The sequence below is a fragment of the Arachis hypogaea genome, chromosome 10 (genome assembly GCF_003086295.3).
Source record: "Arachis hypogaea cultivar Tifrunner chromosome 10, arahy.Tifrunner.gnm2.J5K5, whole genome shotgun sequence".
NCBI lineage: Eukaryota > Viridiplantae > Streptophyta > Magnoliopsida > Fabales > Fabaceae > Arachis > Arachis hypogaea.
In genome coordinates, this window is record NC_092045.1 from 17,668,223 (window position 1) to 17,689,664 (window position 21,442).

Consider the following 21,442-nt stretch of genomic DNA (forward strand, 5'->3'; position numbering starts at 1 on the left):
GTGTCTGGCATTTAGAATTGAGTAGTTGTTACTGAAAATGAACAGCTTTGGTATAGTAGAATGTGGTGTTTCTTCTGGGGTAGTGCTTATTTGGTACATTTACATCCCTTACTAATCGACACCATACACATACTGATAAAATTGTAGAGTTGTAGACATATCTCAAAGAGAAAGGTTAATGATTGAATTAGTCTCTAAATTATTTTTAAATTTAATTTAAAAAAATTTATTAATTAAATTAATGTTTTAAAATAATAAATTAATTATTTTTGTTTTTTTTTATCATTTTGTTAATAATTTTTATCAACTATTAACGATGTAAAGTGTTAACTTTAATTAGATATACTAGATGTTATGTATACTGTTAATTAATATTGTACTTTATTAATTATTGGCAAAAATTATTAATGGAATAATTAATTTATAATTTTAAAAAAATCAATTTAATTGATAAATTTTTTTAAAACCAATTTTAAAGAGTGGTTTATCTTTTAGAAACTAATTTGACCCTAACCAAAATATTTTAAATTCCAAATTTTGCTTGGTCGATTGAACTGATTCTAATATAAATTTATTATTTAAAGTAGAAACTATAGCTAATTACTATTTTTTCTTGTTCATGTATAAGCTAAAGTTGGCGTACACAGATTTCTTTTCTAACAAAATTTTATTTTGAGAAGCCTTTTTAATAAGATATAATTTATACAAGTCCAATATTGTCAAATTCTGTCAAGCTAAATCAGTCTAATTCCAACCGTGACAAATCAATCAATGTTTGAAAAAAAATTCTTGTAATTAATTTTTTAATTTTATTTTAAATAATATATTTTTTATCAACAAAATATTATTTTATATATACTAAAAATTAATTACTAAATAAGTATTATATATTTATGTATAAATATATATATATATTTTAATTTATTTTTAATATATTTTTTATTTTTAATATACCTTTTATATTAACAATTAATTTTAATAACTAAATAATTTTTAATTTATTTCTTAAGAAAAATCTATTAGAGAACTAATTAATTATTACAGGAAGCTGAAAGATTATGGCCAATGCTGTGTCTCAAGCACTGAATTTCTGACTGTGTGTTCTGTAGATTATAGTGCAATACCATAGAAATAAGTGATGGTGTGCCAGCTGGATATACTAACTTTGCCACACCATATTTCCATACATAAATACTATCAAATGTCAGGCAGAGAAGTATATTCAACTTTGTTGTAGTCTACACATACCATTAGGTAGTTTTTTTTATATGATATAAAATAATAAAAAACAAAAACAAACTTGACGTATTAGGTAGCTTTTGTTTTTGATAAATATTTGGCACCAACCATATATATACTGTCGAAACAGAGAGAACTCTTAGTAATATACAAGCCTCTCCGTAATTTATTATATTAATATACTTTTATCTATTTTTTATATATAAATATATAAATGTTCGGCTGGTTTGTAACTTTAAAAATTAAAGTTGATTTGTTTAATATAGCAGTTTGTGAATTAATTATTATTATAAGATGATGTGGTCCATTTTTTATGGTGTTTCATTTGGCATCAACCATTAACGAGATATATAATAATTAAGTAACATGAGAATGAGTCATATTTTAATTATATATAAATTTGTTTGACTTAAATATTTACTTTTTATAATTAACTAATATCTACATTACTTTACCGGTCACCTTTTTTTTTTTAATCAAAAAAGCTAACATATGATGAGATCATATAAAATTCTCATGCGAAAAAAATCTGTTATTATTAAAATGCCAAAAATGTTATGTGAAAGAACTCCTACTAATAATCTAATTAATACAGGCCCCATAAATCATTCATTATTGTCAATTCAACTGTTAAGGGACTCTGTAACTTAGAAAGGTTAGTTCATCCATGAATAGCTTATGGATTGATAATTACAATAAGCTATTGTGGTCCACTCTCCTATAAAATTATATATCCTATAAAGTTAATTAGTGCTTTGCTTTCTTTCCACTTATATTGAATAGATAGTGCTAGTCCTAATCAGTCATCACACTATAAGTTTTCTATTCATGCATTTAGAAAAAGAAAAACAACCTGCCTTGAATATTAAAGGTTTCTTCTGATTATTTATTTATCTAAATTAGGGTATTGCTAGTAGGTATAGTGAAAATACTAATAGGATATTGCTTAAATAAAAAAATAATATAAACTTATTAAATTAAAATTTTAATTTTAATATATTTTTAGTATAAAATATTTTTTACAGTATATTTAATTATATATCGTTTAATCAGAAAAGATAACTATTTTTCATATTGATTGCATGAATGATCATTCAACAAACAAATATGATTAGACGACTTGTAAAATATTTTACCTATCCATGTATTAAAATTGAACTCTTAAATTAAAAAAATTTAATTTTCATACATTAAAATTTTATACATATATTTAATCATATATTTTTTGGATAAATCATTTAAACAATACAAATGTCACTCAATATTACACTAAAGTCTCAAAATTCAAAACATTATATGCATGTCCCTTTTTAAAATTAGATCTATATAAATTGAAGTTAGAAAACTCGATTAACAAATGCACAATGTAAATTGAATTAGGTAAGATCGATTTACCAAAAAACAAGTAAATCGAATAAGTTAGACTCAATTTACTAAGACCATCAGTAAATCGAAATCACCTTAGTCGATTTATAAGGAGGAGGAATCAATAAGTAAAATGATACATGCTATTTCGATTTACTATTTGAAATAATCAAAGTAAATTGAGTTTACTTAATTCGAATTACTATGATACCCAATAAGTGATATAAATCAAATTAGTAGTTCCTATATAAAAATAATCAGAACGTTATGTATTTATTAGAGTGGAAGTCATAATGGCTAGTGATGATAGTTTTTTAGTTCTGATGCACTATAGAGGGTCAATTAAGAAAAAAATACATTCTGAAATTAAATTTAATGATAAATTTTCACTTAATATTTTTTTCAAACTTTCAACAAGTTTTATCGAGTTTCAGAATACTATAATCAAAAAACTGGGGATGCAATGCGTGAAACGGGTGGAGAAGTTATTCTATAAAATTTTGATTTTCGTATTGCGGGATGATGTGAAGTACGATTCGTTCGTCATAGGCAGTGACGAAGATTTGCAAGTTTTGTTCCATTGTCGTCGGCAGTTTTTCGAGGTGAGGACTCCTGAGCTGTTGGCTAAGCTTGTAGATGTGGTCTGCAGTTCAGGAGGTTCAAACCGTAATCCTCAACCTTCAGCAATGGCTTCTTGCTCTAGTTCAATGCCTGTTGGTGCCTCTTCATCTGTGTCCGTGATTGCACTTGAGGCAGTTTTGGTTTTCTATCTGTCCTTCGTAACTGATCTAAACTGCAATCGTGATGGAGAAATAGGTGATATTCGACCTTTCGGTGAGCTTTCAATTACGATAGTTGGTACTCCTGATGTGGTACTGATTTTCGAACAGGGTAGAGCATCGGATGGCGTGAAAGATGTATTGCAGGAGGAAGATGATGATGATGTGAAGTCCGCCACAATTGCCGATGATAGTAATGATGACATAGCGAGGAGTAATCCAACTAGAGGTAGTGGAGCGGCTAGTTCAAGAATTCAGCAGTATTCCTGTACTTTTTAATTTTGGACTTACATGCCATAAGACAGCAGAAAATATCTAGCGTACCTGTTGGATTTGGGGCCAAAGATATACAAGATACAAAAGACTTAGATGAGTTTTAAGTCGATCAGCAGTTTTAAGATAAAGAAGAAGCCGTTTTATTTAATCATTATTACATCAAAAAGTAACCAAATTTTAAATTTATTATTTAAAAAGTAATTAAAATCTATAAATATAACTGAAAGATCATATAAAATTTTTTATACTATTAATGTATCAAAATTAAATTCTAAACTAAATACATTAATAGTTGTGGTGGCAATATGTACCCTATCTGCGAATATTCAACCCGACCCAACCTGGTCAGATAGGGTTGCCAACCCGATCCACAACTGGTAGAGTAGGGTTCTTGTACGGGTCGTGTAGGGTGCGGGTTGAGTCTCAATTTTACTCGACCAACCCATACTCTATATATGTATATGTTGTATACTTATATAAAAATATGTTTTAAGTGGATGTTGACTCAAAGATCTCTTATTAAATGCAAAAGATCTTTATTTTTTAGTCATTAATAGAAGATCATTAATTAATAATTTAATATATTTTTTTATATAAAAGTTAATTTTATTTTAAATTATTATTATTAAGTTATATAATAATATTATATTTTTTTATAACTCACAAGTAAAATCTAATATTCATAAATTAAACATAAATAGGACTAGAATTGAGATATTCTCAAAATGAGTATAAATGGCCATAGAAAGACACCAATCACACCAAATATAGTAGAAAGACCTCAATTGAACATCTAACTAACTTCATGACCTCTTTAAGCAATGCCACTCATCATTATTTTATATATATATTTTTTAGAGATTTTGTCCATGAATATTGAATACCCTTACGCTAAGTCACTCAATAAAAAATTAAAAAAATAAAAAGATTTTAAAATTAATATAAAATTTAATTTTAATATATTATTAATGTTAAATATTTTATACGTGTATCTAATTACACGATAGTATATAAATAAAATAACTGTCTTTTATATTATTATCTGAATGATCATTAAAAAAGATAATAACATCGAATGACCGTATAAAAGATACATAAAAAATTAAACTCTTTGATGTAATCGTGTATTAACCAAATTTGATAATTCAACCTTTCAATTCGAAGTTTTTAATCTTGGAGTATCCTTAAAAGTTAAAGCCCTGCACGCTTATATATTTAAAAAAATGAAGTGCGTGGAATCCTGAACATTACATTAAGGCCAAATATTGTCTAAAGTTTAACGAAAACTTATAAAACATTTAAAAAATGCTTATAAAAAGGGACTTAGACAATTTTATTATACAAGTTTCGACCATTTATCATCTATGTCAATTATAATTGCCGTCTTTAGAACACTTTTTCAGTAAACACTTTCCCTTGTTGGACAGTTGGACTGGTGAAGGGGGGATTTAGGGGAGGAATTAAAGGAGGATGTGGGAATTGGAATTGAAATTGGTGTGTGGTGTGATTTTGGAGGCATCCTTAATTTTTTGCCATCTGTGGCACTTCTCTCCCCACTGTTGAAGACAAATGGGCCCATATTATGCAACAAAACAGACTGAAAATGGCCCACATTTTCCAGTCCACAAAACTTATCATTTGTCAATGTCAATATCAATATTATCGTCTAATTATTAATTTTTTTTTTGTCAATGAGCTGTAGCTCACACGGCATTCCGCCCCTTCTTCATTTCAAAGGTCTCGGGTTTGAGTATATGAAAAATGTGTGGGTGTGTATTGTGTACCTAGGATTGGGGGTTGTCCAATCCATTGGGTACCTAAAATTGGGGGTTGTCCGCTTAAGCAAGTGTCGGGGATTCGAATCCCGCTTTGTGCATGCAGCAATCTATTAGGGGATTAGTCCTTGACCTGCCGGGTTGGGGGATACCGTGGGAAACAAAAAAAAAATAAAAATTATTAAAATTTTATTTAAAAAGAAAAAGAATTATATTTTAGAGTAAAGTATATTTTTATTCCTAACGTTTAAATTATCATATTTTAGTCTCTAACGTTTTAAAATTGACTCAATATTTTCTGACCGTTAGGGATCTGTTAACAAAATTGACTGCGAGACAAAATTGAGACGATTTTGAAACGTTAGGGATTTAAATAGGATGAAAACGTTTAGGATAAAAACGATACATAGAATTAAATTTTAATTTTATCCTTCAATAATAACAATTTTTTACGGTACATAGTTATTCAATTATTTTTTAATCACATCTAAGTAAATTATACTTAATCACATTACTTTCATTCTAAATCAATTAATTTTTTTATAATGTTGCTCTTAAAAATTTTTACTCATCATGAAATATTTGTACAATTACTAGAATCACATTACTTTATTGTATATGTATCATTTTTTTCCGCAAGTTTATGTACTAGTCATTCTACAAATATTTCATGATGATGAGTAAACATCTTTAAGAGAAAAATTATGAAAAAATAATTTTTTTAAAAAAGTAATGTAATTAAGTGTAATTTACTTAGATGTGATTAAAAAATAATTGAATAACTATGTACCGTAAAAAATTGATATTATTGAAGGATAAAATTAAAATTTATTTATATGTATCGTTTTTGTCCCTAACGTATTCGTCCTATTTAAGTTCCTAACGTTTTAAAATATTCTCAATTTTATCCCACCATCAATTTTGTTAACAGATTCCTAATTTGTGAGCTTAAAATTTCTTATTGTAAACGATGCTATCAATTGACTCGTCATCTTGAAATCTTTGGTTGAACCACAATGGTGGTTGGTAATATGTGTGATTTCTTTTAGCATGAATTTTTAAGATATCTAATTCTCTAATTGAACTCTGAATTATCATAGGTTTTGGATGAGAGGGATCATAGTCGAATATTATCTCTTTACAAGAAAATTCTTCAATGGATTGAGAATACAAGAAATGTCAAAGTAATAAATTTGTGGCATATTGTGGGCTTTGTTCTATATGCAAATCAGGAAGAAATAGTCTCTCCTCCTTGGTAGGTCTGTCCTTTTCATGGGTGGCATTATCTTCAAGGTCTAGTGACTCTTAAGTTTGGCACTGCCATCAGTATTTTAAGGCATGTGCGTATAGTCTTTCTTTTCCTTTTTCATTCTTTGGTAAGTAAAAGGCTGAAGGTTCCAAGATGTAAAACTTTAATGCTAAAATTGTTATCTATTTACAATTATTGCTGCAAGTTCATCAGTTTCATTGATTATAATTTACTTCGATAACAAAATTTTGCTTGGCCGTAGTTGGATATTAGAACCAAATTGTGCCTAAGGGATAGTCTATACCGTTTGGCTAAGAGTGTCGAGCAAAGACATAATGACTCAATTGCAAATGGTTGTACTGGAGATGATCAAGCATGCAAATCAATGGTGCCATATAATGGTAGCAGGTATTGGTTGCTGTCTTCACTTCAGTTTTATTGCTCAGTTATAAGTACTTAATGTCAGTGCATAGAAAGTACTGTTAAACAAACATTTTTAATTTATTGCAAAAATATAATGCTATTTAATCTTCTTGATAAGTATAACCTGCAACTTCATTTAGGTGTATGGGATTCATGGATATGGAAACTGACACAAACCCCATTGATTGATCTATAGCACATACACTTACTGTTTCACAGGCCCCATGATCAATCAATGTCGCATCCGTATGATACTATACCTTTCAAATCCAGTGCCACGGTATGCTTTCATTAATTCTTAACATGTTTAAATGAATGAAGTAGAATATTATTGTTTGATCCTTGCTTCATTTTCTTTATTCAATTGATGATAGATACATGGGTCACTAAATTCACCAGTAAAGATTGAGAAACACGTTTATCTAGAAGACTCTTCTACTAGAATGAGAAAGAAGACTGTAGGAGGTAACACCTAATCAGTGTCTAAATCAGCTTTGGCATATTTAGCTGTCTGTATAATGATGAATTTTTTCAAGCGCATATATGTATAATTAGTCAGGCTTACTTAGATCCTGTAGTTAACTTGTAATTCATTTTTTTTTTGCTTTAGAGTCATTGTTTCTCTTTTTATAATATGTTTATCTCCTGCATATGGATTATGATTTTTAATTGAAAATTGTTTGGCTTATGCGGTTGTTTCTATTTGTTTTTCTATGCTTTCTGCAGTAGTTATCACTCCTCCACTCCTCCAAAAATTATTGTGGCACGCAGAAGAAACCCAGAGGTCTTAGTAGAACAAGCCGCCAGGAAAAAGAGAAAACGTTGAATTGATCTTAGAAGAATTGAACAACTAATGTCCAGTCTGTGCTCATGTATTTCCTTGTAAACCAATGTTGCTTGGGGATTATACTCTCTATATTTAGTTTAATTCTAGACTACTAGGTTTATGTTTATATTTAGGCTAATTCTGATAGTGGTTAGTTACAAGAGCAGATTGTTTTATACACCTTTAGTGTATGCTACATACAGATTTTACAGATTTTCTTTTTTCCAGTGGTATTTATTTAGAATTATAGTTGATGTCAATACACTTTGTTGATGTATGGTTGACTGGTTGTTACTTATTATTATAGTTGATGTATTAATATACTTTGTTTATATTTTGAATTATATTAACTTGTTTATTTATAGTACTTTTCTTTTAGTTTGATAATACGATGAATTTGTTTATTTTTTGAAATATTATAAATATTCGAATACAAATTAGATAAAAATTTATATTAAATTTATATTTATTTTGTATGAAAATAAGTTTATTTTGTAATTGAAAAAATTAAAAAAAATCTATTTTACTTTACTGACGAATTTACAGGCGAATTTTCTAGCTATAATTAGAGTGTGAGATGATTTTCCAAGATTCAAATTACAGACGGAAAATTCGTCGAAAAGTTCGACGTCTTAGGGAAATAGATGGAGAATTTTAAAGGAAAAATCTGTCGGTAACTGGTAAAAATCCGTCGATAATTTCGTCGGTAACCAAAAATCTGTTTGTAATAAAGACTAAATCTGTTTGTAAATCTGTCTGTATTAATCCATTTTCTAGTTGTATAGAATATCTAGAGTTAAAGATTCATTGCTACCTTGAATGATTTAGAGCGACAGTTCAAAGGATCTATGCCTAAAGAAGCTAAATATGATTGTTCTGCTGATTCGAATTCATTCAATGCCAAGAAGGCATCACCTTAGCAAATATAAGCCTGCAAAGTGAATTAAGAAATCTGGTGACATGTTTCTACAACAATAGAAGTGCATCTAAATTTAAGACAAACCCTTAAATGATAAGTTATACCTAAATATCAACCTCTGCTTGTTTCGTCATAAGTAGAGCAAATACAAATGAGAAAATAACATTTTAGCCATTTATATGGAAGGTCCAAGAAAACATGAATCAAGAGTTAGTGACCTTAGAATAGCAAGGAGCTAAGTTCAAAGCCTCCCTAGCATCTTGAAGGGCCCTACAGTAGTTGCTCAATTCCAACCTTACAACTTACCTGAATCAATATAATACAAAATAGTTTCAGTCCAATATCATCATATCAAGTTTAAAATAGTGATTGTTGAAGAATTACTTGCATTTAAAGAGGACATGCATGCCACTAAAGGGCTCTAACGTCCAGAACCAAACATGCTATTAATGACAAGTTTACCACACACCTTTGTACTCATAATGGCAGTGACAACACAACTTTGCTGTTCTTCACCTACAATGTTGACAAATATTAGATAGAAACAAAATGTACAACACAGTTTTCTAATCAGATTATGGATGCCAGCTACAACTCCTAGCAAATAAGTTATTAAGTAAACACATTCTAAATTTAAGGATAGAGATAATACTAAACACTTGGTTATTTTGAGATATGTAAAGGGGATGGAAATGGAGAAAAAAGAAAAAATACAATGAAAAATTAAGGAAAACTTATACCATATAGTTTTCACTTGTCAAACTTCAATAGCCATGTATCCGAACCAATATGTGAAGCTGACACATCATCCACTCAAATCTTCAATATTTTTCCTTGGCTGTCGCCGTACACCTTTCTCAAAATATTTAGATGGTCCTTGATATGATGCTCAGTACCAGAAGGATGGATAAAAATACCAGTTGGATGCTGCATATTAAATGAAATAACAACTTAGAAACTTAAAAAGACGAGATAAGTAATTTTTAGATACATCCATGAAATAAAAAGGCACTCATAGATTAATGTCCATTTCAAGTAGTTGGAAATTGTTGAAAATATTGCAAGAAAGGAAAGTTCTCCAAAAGAAAAATTTAGAAAAAAATTCTTAAATAATAAGCAATCTTTTAAGTTTTAACATAAACAAAACACACGATAAGTCTGTAAAAGTAAAGGATGTCAAACATACAACAACAACCTTTAGTCCAGCAAGAAATAGCTCAGTGTCCTCAACTTCTGCACGCCTGACGAACGGATTTTTGACGGTTTAGAATTTCACAAATGAATTCTCGTTGCAAGTATAGTTTCTAAACCAAGCAATAATCCTTTCATACAAAAAGTTGTTTGTCACTAAAACAAACCCCTAAATTTATAAACCGAAGTATTCAAACCTCGGGTCGTTCTCCCTAGGAATTGCAATAAAGTGTCTTGTTATTGGTTGTGAGTTATTTTTTGGGTTTTTAAGCTTTTGGACAAGAAGTATAAATGGCAAAGAAAATAAACTAACAACTAACAAAGCTCTTGGCAAGATATGAGAACTAGAAGTCTTATCCTAGTTATCCTCCTCAATTGTGATATAAATTGTCCATTGCTCCCACTTAGTTAACCTCTAACCATGGAGGAAAGTCAAGTGGATGAATCAATTTGATTCCTCAAATCCTAATCAACTCCTAAAGGAAAGACTAGCTTTAGAGGCATTCAAATCAATTAGCAATCTCTCCAATTATCAATCAACAAAGGAATTAGATAACTCAAGAGTTACTAATTACTCTACCTAGGCCAAGAGGAACAAAATCTACACTAAAACTAAAAGAGACATTTCAACAAACACATAGAGTGCAATAGAAGTAAACATTATTAAATGCAAGAATTAAAGGAATCTATAACTACAAAAACAAGAGATCAACAATGGAAGAGCAAAAAAGACACATTTATTATGAATTACCTCTTATTGAATTGGAAGAATGTAGAAAGAACAATACTAGATCTACAACAAAATGTAAGAACAACATAAAGGAAATTACAACAAAAGAATAGAAGAAGATGAATGTAGCAACAAAGAATTGAAAGGTAGAAGTAGAAGAAAGCAAAGATTAAAACCTAGATCTAAGAACTAATCCTAATCCTAATCCTAATTCTAGAGAGAAGTGAGAGCTTCTCTCTCTAGAAACTACTTCTAAAACTAAACTATGACTAATGGTTAAAAGTTCAGTTGATTCCTCTTCAATCCTTGGCTTAAATAGCATTAGAAATAAGTTGGATTGGGCCCACAAGGCTTCTAAAATCGCTGGCCACATGTTGCATTAAGTGAACCAGATGGCAGCAACGGCGCGTGCGCGTACTATGCGCGTGCGCGCCACCATACGTGTAGCAACTATGGCAAATCTTATATCGTTTCGAAGCCCCGGATGTTAGCTTTCTAACCCAACTGGAACCGCATCATTTGGACCTCTGTAGCTCAAGTTATGGTCGTTTAAGTGCGAAGAGGTCGGCTTGACAGCTTTCCGGTTCTTTCATTTCTTCATGAGTTCTCCAACTTTTCATGCTTTCTTTCTTCATTCCCTTGATCCAATCTTTGCCTTCTAAACCTTAAATCACTTAACAAACATATCAAGGCATCTAATGGAATCAAGGAGAATTAGATTTAGCTATTTTAAGTCCTAAAAAGCATGTTTTCACTCTTAAGCACAATTAAAGGAGAATATACAAAACCATGCTATTTCATTGAATAAATGTGGGTGAAAGGTGATAAAATTCCCTAAAATCAATACAAGATAAACCCTACAAATGGGGTTTGTCAACGCCTCCACTTTTCTAGTAACAAGTTGAAGTTCACTACTTCATGTGCTAGATGCGCATTTTCAATGTCTTTTGTAAGATCTGAAACATCTCTAGGCGAAATGTTTGTACCTAACTTAAAATGACCTATAGCTTGTATAATCATGGCTGCACATCGCTCTAAGGCATGAAGAATCTTGAGGTTATTTTTAGCATTTGCAGCATACCAGTGCAATAATTCTTCTTGACCATTGCTTACCTATACAATGAACAGAAACAGATGCACTAAGAAAATAGTATCAATCTTGACTAATAAGGTAAAGCATGACAATAAAATGGATGGAATACCAACCATGACGCCATGGACTTTTGAAATGCTGAATAGCTCAGCATCATTTCCAAAGTCACCACAAATAATAGTATTAACAGGTCGTTTTCTTTCGCTCTCAAATTTTTTGATTAGATAAGTGATAAATCCCATTTTTAGGGTTTATCTTGTGTTGAATTTAAAGGATTTTATCAACTTTTTTCACATTTATTTACTAAAATAGCATGGTTTTGTAAATTCTCCTTAAATTGTGCTTAAGAGTGAAAACATGCTTTTAGGCCCAAAAATTGATCAATTTAATTCACTTTAATTTCATTGGATGCCTTGATATGCTTGTTAAGTGATTTCAGGTTTAAAAGGCAAAGATTGGATTGAAGGAATGAAGAAAAAGCATGTAAAAATGGAGAATTCATGAAGAAATGAGGATTTGCTGAATTCAGGACGACGCATATACGTGGCCCATACGTACGCGTGGGAGAAAATCTATCAAGCGACGCGTATACATGGCCCATGCGTAGTTGTGGAAAGGAGCACATGACCAACGTAAAGGCAATACGCTGGGGTGATTTCTGAGCCATCCAGGCCCAAATCCAACTCATTTCTGATGCTATTGAATCCAAGGATTGAAGAAAAATGAACCAAGTAGTCATAGTTTAGTTTTTACCATGTTTTAGGTTAGAATTCTAGAGAGAGAAGCTCTCTCTTCTCTCTAGAATTTAGGATAGTTTAGGTCCCATTATCTTAGATCTAAGATTTTAATTCTTGTTCTTGTTAATCCTCTTTATATTTTCTTGTTCTATTGCCTTAATATTCTTAGTTTTTCTTGTTAGTTTCTTTATTTTGTTTATTTTAGCTTATGAACAATTGTTGGATCTCAATTTCCTTTTAATGCAATTTTATATTTCTATGTCTCTTGATGTTTACCTCACTTGCTATTGTTGATTTCTTGCTTTTGTTAGTTATAGCTTTTATTAATTCTTGCATTTTATGATGTTTACCTTTTTTGCACTCTAGGTGTTTGATAAAATATTTTCACTAGTTATAGAGTAGTTTTCTACACTCTTAGCCTAGGTTAAGGGAATTGAATGACCTTGAGTCATTGAGTCTAATTGGATTAGAGATTTGAGAACCCTTGTTGGTCAATTTGATACCCATTGACACTAGTCTACTACTAAGTCAATTAGTAGCTAGATTGGGACTTATGGGTTGATGTTGATCAAGCCTATTTGACATACTTCAAGTATAGAAGTAGACTTGATGGGTTTGGTCCCTCATAATTGTCTATATATGGTTTGTAGCCAAGGATGGTGATCTCAATTTTCAAGCCTTAGCCAAGTGTTCTTTTTGCCATTTAATTTCTATTTTTGTTACTTTAGTTACCTTTCATTTAATTCCTTGCATGCTTATTTATTTTCTTGCTATTTACTTTTCTTGTCAATCACCAAATCAAACTCCCTTGTTCCTTCATAGCCAATAATTGAGCACTTCATTGCAATTCCTTATGAGACGACCTGAGCTTTAAATTCTCTTGATTTTTATTGGGGTTTGTACTTGTGACAAACAAATTAAAACTTTGATTGAAGGTTGTTTCTCGGTTTAGACTATACTTGCAATGAAGTTCTTTTTCTATTGAGAAATTCTAGATCGACGATAATTCTCACATCAAGTTTTTGGCGCTGTTGCCAGGAAATTGCAATGATGTTATGTTATTGTCTATTGTGAATATGTGAATATCTTTCTTTGTAGTTATTTCTTGGTTTTGCTAGTAGTTAGGAGTTTATTTTCTTTATTTCTTTTTAGTTTTTATCCTTATTTCCTCTTTTCACTATGAATTCTCACTTGTTTGGCTATGAGTTTAGTTCTAACTATGTTGTAGGAGATAGGAATTACAATGACAACATGTATCAAGGATGAAACAATCAAAGATGGGAGGAGTCTCAAGGATTTGATCACCCTTCTTGGCACCAACCTTCTCAAATGTGCTATGAGCAAGAGCCATTCCATGATGCATACCAATCCAATGGCTATGGTGGACCTCCTTGTAATTATCAACAACCACCACCATATGCCTATGAACCCCCTCCTCAATATGACCCTCAACCATCATACTCACGAGCTACATACCACCAAACACCTCCATATGACCCTAACCCATATCCACCATACCAACCACCGTATGAGCCATATAAACCATACATAAAACCACCCCAATTCCACCACCAATACCCTCAAGAACCACCACCTACATGCCATTACTAAGATGAACCACCTCCAATGTATGAGAACTTTTAACCACAACATGAATTCTCCTTTCTACCACAATCCTCTATGGAAGAATATCCATATCCATCAATCCAAGAGCAATACGATCCTACCTATGTTAGCCAAATGGAACAAGAGCCAATGGTTTGTCTCAAGGAAACAATGGATCGGTTTCAAGCAATCATCCGTCAAAAGGAGAAAGAGGAAGCCCAAAAGAAACACGAAGATATCATGACTAACCTTTCCAAAATTAAAGCCACCTTGGACTCATGGGACTCATGCGACAAGCAAAGCATTTCCACGGATGAATGTAAAAAATCAACCAAAGAGAGGAGCATGAAGAAGATTTTAGAATCTCAACATGAGAACAAGGAAGTGGAGTGTGTTGTGCAACAAGTGGAAAGGATGAAGATTGTTGAAGAAGAATAAGTGGTTGAAGACCTAAACGAAGTTGAACAAGAGGTAGATTTCAAGATTGAGAACACTTCCACACCAAGTAATGTTGTTGGTGATTTTGTGGAAGTGGTTGAACCTTCTTCCATTGAGCTTGAAATTGATGTTAAAGAGGATAATGTGCAACCTCTTGAGCATATTCGAAATTGGAAGAAGTTGAGCAAGTGACAAGTCCTACTACTGAAGATGATTCCACACCAACTAATGTGCTATTTGAGATTGTTGAACCTTTCTCATTGTATTGTGAAATTTATGTTGAGGAGGCTAGAGCACAACCTCCGACACATGTCTTGAGCAATGAGGGATGTATAAAAATAGTTGGTGAACAAGGAATTTAAATTGAAAAAGCTTGCCAAGAGGTGGAGGTAGTCGAAGAAGAGCACAAGGAAGTAGCACTTGCAAGATAATTGGGACTACCCCTTCCTAAGTCACAATCATCCATTACGTCATTCAAGTGGGTAAACCTCTTATTCATAAGCTTCATTGTCCCATTTGAATATGGTTTGCTTGAAACGGATGGGCAACTTAGAGTTCTTTGTGGATTGAAGAGTAAGGGAGAATTGTGTAGTGGTTGGCAAAATGATGTTAGACTCATTAAGGTTGAACCCTCAAGACATAGGTCCCACGGTTGGAGGAATGCTAAATTGTATGGATCTAGGAAGAGAATTTGGTGCTCAAATGAGAATTCAACTTGCTTACCACCTAAATGAAATCATGATGATCAATTAGAATATGGGTGTGAAAACAAAGTGTAGGATCCCGAATCACAAAAAGAGGATCAATTTTGGGAGCTCATGGTTTGTGAAGAACTCCATCAAAGCTTGATGCAAATGACTTGGAATGATGGAGCTTATTAGAGATTCAAGAATTGGTGAAAGTTCAAAGATGAATTCAAGCACAAGCTTCCTTGATTCTTGATTAGAGCTCTCCATAAGTCTAAATTGAGGACAATAAATAAAAGCGCTAGGTGGGAGACACCCCACCATGGTAAACTCTTTTCACTCTCTTGTAGATATAATCAATGAATGAATTGAGTTGCCATTGTTAGGTAGTTTTCTTTCTCTTTAAACTCTTGCATATCTTGTTTTGATTGTTAAGTTACTTGTTAGATTCATGTTTTGATTAGAATAGTTGTTTTTGAATTGCATTTTGCTTGAAGTGCAAGTTTTGTTTGCATTGTCTTTGAAAATATTTTCAAAAACTAAAAATATTTTTGTTAAGTTTTAAATTTTAGTTGCTTTAGAGTGTAAATAGGGTAGGAGAGTGTTTAATTTTGTTTTTATGCTTTCTCTAAAAAAAGAGTAAAAAAAAGTGATGCCCACGCATGCACATGGCCAACGCGCACGCGTCGCGCTAATGCTGCTGCTGCATAGGCCAAAAACCAGAGAGTTGTGTTGGTAGGGTGCCAAAATTGTGCGTCTAGCACAAATTCCACTTCACGCGTAAGCGTCTTTTCCATTTTTTCCCTGTCACGCATACGCGTAACCCACGCCTACGCGTGACTCCCTGCCCTGTTCACACAACTTTTTTTCTTCTCTTCTTTCCATTTCTTTTCTTCTTCTCTCTTCTTTTCTTTTATTTTCCTCCTCCAACCATCACCCACCACTATCATTCACCATCCACCATTTTTCTTCTTTAGTTAGTTTGTTTGTTACTTCAATTTTCTGTTTTGGTGCTAAGTATTGGATTATTGATTTAATTTGCTGATTTTGATGTTAATTGCTATTAATTACCCATGAGATGCTATCCTAGCATCATTGTTGTTAATATTCATTGTTAGAGTCCTTTATTGAGGTTATATTTTGCTACTTGATTTTGAGTTCTTCATGCTTAATTTTATGCATACCAAGTGCATGAGAATTGCCTTTCAAGCATTCTAAATCTTTTGAATTGCATGTTGTAGCTAGTCAAAATGTAATTGGAACTCTTTACTTTGACTAGGCAATTTTTTTATGTTGGATGTTGTGCATTTATCTCAATGCATTGTGTTGCTTGATGATATGCATCCATATGTTATGCTTATGCCTTAAGGATATGTTGACCCTCAATTGTTTAACTATGTGCTCTACATATACGTGAAACTAGTCATTTTGGCATAATGCTCCAATTGTGAATTTGGATTGTAAGCTCATCTAGTGACATCTTTTTGAAATTGTCAAGCTATATGGACCTTGCTTGCTATGTGATTAATTTTACCTCTAGTCTCTTTTATTACTTTGCATAGCAACCATGTGTCCTATTTTATGTCCACTAGGTGATGAGAACAAAAATTCAAAGTGTGTCATTGGTTGATGTGTGATTTTCATTGTTCCTTTATCATTAAAGTTTCCTTGCACATCAACCAATGTCCCTTCATCTTCCTTTTCACAATTGTTTGATTATCGCTTGAATGCTTTCATGCTTCTTTATGACTTGTTTGTTGGTCTTAACTTACAAGTTTTCTTTGAATCATATCAATCACACTAGAATGAGTGAAGTGCATGTTCCTTTTGTGTAACTGTGACATAGCTTTTTATGTTAGTGTGTGTGTTCTAAATCGCGTGCAACTTAGAATGCACACTTACTTTAATCCATGTCACACATTGGGTCACTCACTTCATTCTAGTGATTATTACCTCATTCCAACAATATATGCTTTCTTGCTTTTACATTTACTTGTGTTCTTATCTGGTTTTCTATTTTTCATGGAGGATGCACCATAAGCAACAAGGGAAGCGAAAGAAAGAACATGCAGCAACCGGTTGATCCATCAGCTGAAGGTGGCAATCTGGAAAGTCACCATATCCCCCTTACTCATCTTTGAATGCACCAAGGACAGTGCAAACTTTTAAGTGTGGGGAGGTTGTCTGACCAAAACGGTCATTTTTTAGGTGACAAATTTCTAATCCTAACACTTCCACATTTTATTTTTCTTTTATTATTAGGTCTTTTAGAATTTTTAGATGCATTTTCTAGGTTTCCATATATGTATAATAAGCTTAGTTAAAATAATGAAATTCTCTAAGAAAAACATTCTTAATAGGGCACTGACATCCCAATTGATTTGAGTAAAAATTTTTCATTGAACTTGCTTGAATTATACATTGTGGAATATGTTTTTGAGCTTAGAACACACAACTTTGTGAGTTTTGAGCCTAATTGTATGGTTACATCATATAACCACTATTTTCCTTCTTGTGTGTGATTATTCTCTTTCTATGATTGTAAATTCTTTATATCCATTATTCCATGTATACATGCATTTATATGATTGAGGCCATCATTTCATTTACCTCATTTACCTAAATAGCCTACCTTTAATCAATCATTGTTAGCTAATTTTGAGCTTATTTTAATCCCCTCTTGTTCTTAATTTTAGCACATTACAAGCCTTAAAGCAAAAAAAAATAAATGTCCTTAATTTGGATCTTTGATTAGCTTAGGCTAGTGAGTGTGTGTATCATTCAAGTGTGGAAAAACTTGGGACATTGGTTGAGGTAAAAGTATGTTTTGTATTTTCATTGAAGATCTTGAGAATTGAGTACATACTCATGCATTAAATATTAAACCATATCCATTGATGCTCTTGTATATATTTTTAGTTTGAAAAGAAAAAAATAAAAGAAAAAGAAAAAATATACATATATAAAAAACATGAATGAAAAAGAAAAGAAAAGAAAAAGAAAGCAATAAAAAGGGGACAAAAATTCCCCGAAGTAAAGTAATAATAACAATGCATATGTCTTGTGATAAAAAAGAGAATGAATGAGTGTGTGAAAAAGTGAAGAATGGGTAGTTAGGTTTGTATTTGAATTGTATAGGTTGTAGCTTTGTAGGTTAGGTGAGAGTTTAAGTTAATCAAAGATTCAAATTTCAAGCTCACTTAGCCATATATAATCTTACATTGACCCTACCCCCATTACAATCTTTGAAAAGACTTCATGATATATGTATGCATGCATTGAATAATTGTTGATTGTTAGATGAAAAATAAATCTTAGAAAGCATGATTAGAGGAGAATTGAGTGAATCAACCCTAAAAACTTGAGTGACTAGAGCGGATACACATCCTGTGAGGGTTCGAATGCTAAATTCTATGTTTGCACCTATTATTATTTCTTTTCTTGCAAGTTTGTAAATTTCTTTCAATAACTCAATTCAATTGTGGAGTTGATTTGATCATGATTGCCTTAGCTCTCGTATTCATATATGTATTCTTAGGAATTGATTTATTTTGACCAAGTAGTTGTATGCACTTAGATAGATTGCATGTAGATAGATTGTATATAGGTAGTTACCTTGAATTAATGTTCATACCGTTTCTTATCTTTCTTGGTTTAGCATGAGGACATGCTATTGTTTAAGTGTGGGGAGGTTGATAAACCCCATTTTTAGAGTTTATCTTGTGTTGAATTTAGAGGATTTTATCAACTTTTCCCATATTTATTCACTAAAATAAGATGGTTTTGTAAATTCTCCTTAAATTGTGCTTAAGAGTGAAAACATGCTTTTTAGGCCCAAAAATTGATAAATTTAATTCACTTAATTCCATTTGATGCCTTGATAGGTTTGTTAAGTGATTTCAAGTTTAGAAGAAAAAGAATGGATTGAAGGAATGAAGAAAAAGCATGTAAAAATGAAGAATTCATGAAGAAATGAGGATTTGTTGTATTCAGGGCAACACGTATACATGGCCCATGCGTATACCTGGGAAGGAAATCTGCCAGGCAATGCGTATACGTGGCCCATGTGTACGCGTGGGAGAAAATCTGTCAAGCGACGTGTATACGTGGCCCACGCGTACGTGTGGAAAGCAGCACGTGACTAACTTAAAGGCAATACGCTGGGGGCGATTTCTGAGCCATCCAGGCCCAAATCCAACTCATTCTGATGCTATTGAACCTAAGGATTGAAGGAGAATGAACCGAGTAGTCATAGTTTAGTTTTTACCATGTTTTAGGTTAGAATTCTAGAGAGAGAAACTCTCTCTTCTCTCTAGAGTTTAGGTCCCATTATCTTAGATCTAAGATTTTAATTCTTGTTCTTATTAATCCTCTTTACATTTTCTTGTTCTATTGTCTTAATATTCTTAGTTTCTCTTGTTAGTTTCTTTATTTTGTTTATTTTAGCTTATGAACAATTGTTGGATCTCAATTTCCTTTTAATGTAATTTTATATTTCTATGTCTCTTGATGTTTACCTCACTTGCTATTGTTGATTTCTTACTTTTGTTAGTTATAACTTTTATTAATTCTTGTATTTTATGATGTTTACTTTTATTACACTCTAGGTGTTTGATAAAATATTTTCACTAGTTATAGAGTAGTTTTCTACACTCTTAGCCTAGGCTAAGGGAATTGAGTGACCTTGAGTCATTGGGTCTAATTGGATTGGTGATTTGAGAACCCTTGTTGGTCAATTTGATACCCACTAACACTAGTCTACTACTAAGTCAATTAGTAACTAGATTGGGACTTATGGATTGATGTTGATCAAGCCTATTTGACATACTTCAAGCATAGAAGTAGACTTGATGGGTTTGGTCCCTCATAATTGTCAATATATAGGTTGTAGACAAGGATGGTGATCTCAATTTTGAAGCCTTAGCCAAGAGTTCTTTTTGCCATTTAATTTCTATTTTTGTTACTTTAGTTACCTTTCATTTAATTCCTTGCATGCTTATTTACTTTCTTGCTATTTACTTTTCTTGTCAATCACCAAATCAAACTCCCTTGTCCCTTCATAGCCAATAATTGAGCACTTCATTGCAATTCCTTATGAGACGACTCGAGGTTTAAATATGCTCGGTTTTTATTGGGATTTGTACTTGTGACAAACAAATTAAAACTTTGATTGAAGGTTGTTTGTCAGTTTAGACTATACTTGCAATGAAGTTCTTTTTCTATTGAAAAATTCTAGACCAACGATAATTCTCACATCAATAACCAAGAGCTTGACCTTTGTTAGCACCTTGTGGTAGTATATCCAAATCGATTCCCTCCACTATATATTATTTTAACATCCAACTAGTAAAAAATAAGGTAACATTATGAAATCATAAACAATATTAAATGAATAAAGACGTTAAAGGAAATTCTAAATTGTACACACAATGTACATACAAAATCATTTGACAATGAACAAGCTTCCACAGCACCGAAGAAGGTAGCAATTAACATAAAGGAGTTATGACCTATGGCTCACCCCTCGCCCTTTGAGAACCTTATTAAGGGCCTCTGTCACTTGTTCAGCCTTCTCTTTCTTGACATAATGATTGAGTACATAACGTGCATCAAGGACTGTTGCTGCAGCTATCAATGAGAGGTAGTGCAGAACAATTTGATAGTGCATAAGACCAAGTTCTGCTAGGAACAAAAGAAAAAATAAACAAAAAACTGGTAAATCCAGAGCATCAATTCACCAAAACAAATATAAAATCAAATAGGAACCCTATCAAACCACAGTGACCAGCAAAAAAGATGAAAATTCAATAGGTAAATCGAATCTTCAAATCAAGAAGAATTGATTATGCTAACTAGGTTTCAGTAATATTAATGCGATTGTTATTAATAAACGCAAATTCAAAATTTCATGATGAAAATAGTAGATACAAAAACTGAAAAAAATATAATAATCAGAGAAAGATAGAGAGGAACTTACAAGAAGCTGCGACGGTGACGGGCTCATAGCGACGGCGACCGGCAAAGATGTTGCAACGACGAATCTGTGGAAGAAGAAGAATTTACATGCAAATTCACACATCACAATGTGATAGAGTGAGAGAGAGAGAGGAA

At 31.9% G+C, this 21,442-nt stretch overlaps 1 pseudogene; it reads right to left on the minus strand.

Annotated features, from left to right (window-relative positions):
• Positions 1–8,997: 8,997 nt before the first annotated feature.
• Positions 8,998–21,146, minus strand: LOC112717376 (sucrose-phosphatase 1-like; annotated as a pseudogene).
• Positions 21,147–21,442: the final 296 nt, after the last annotated feature.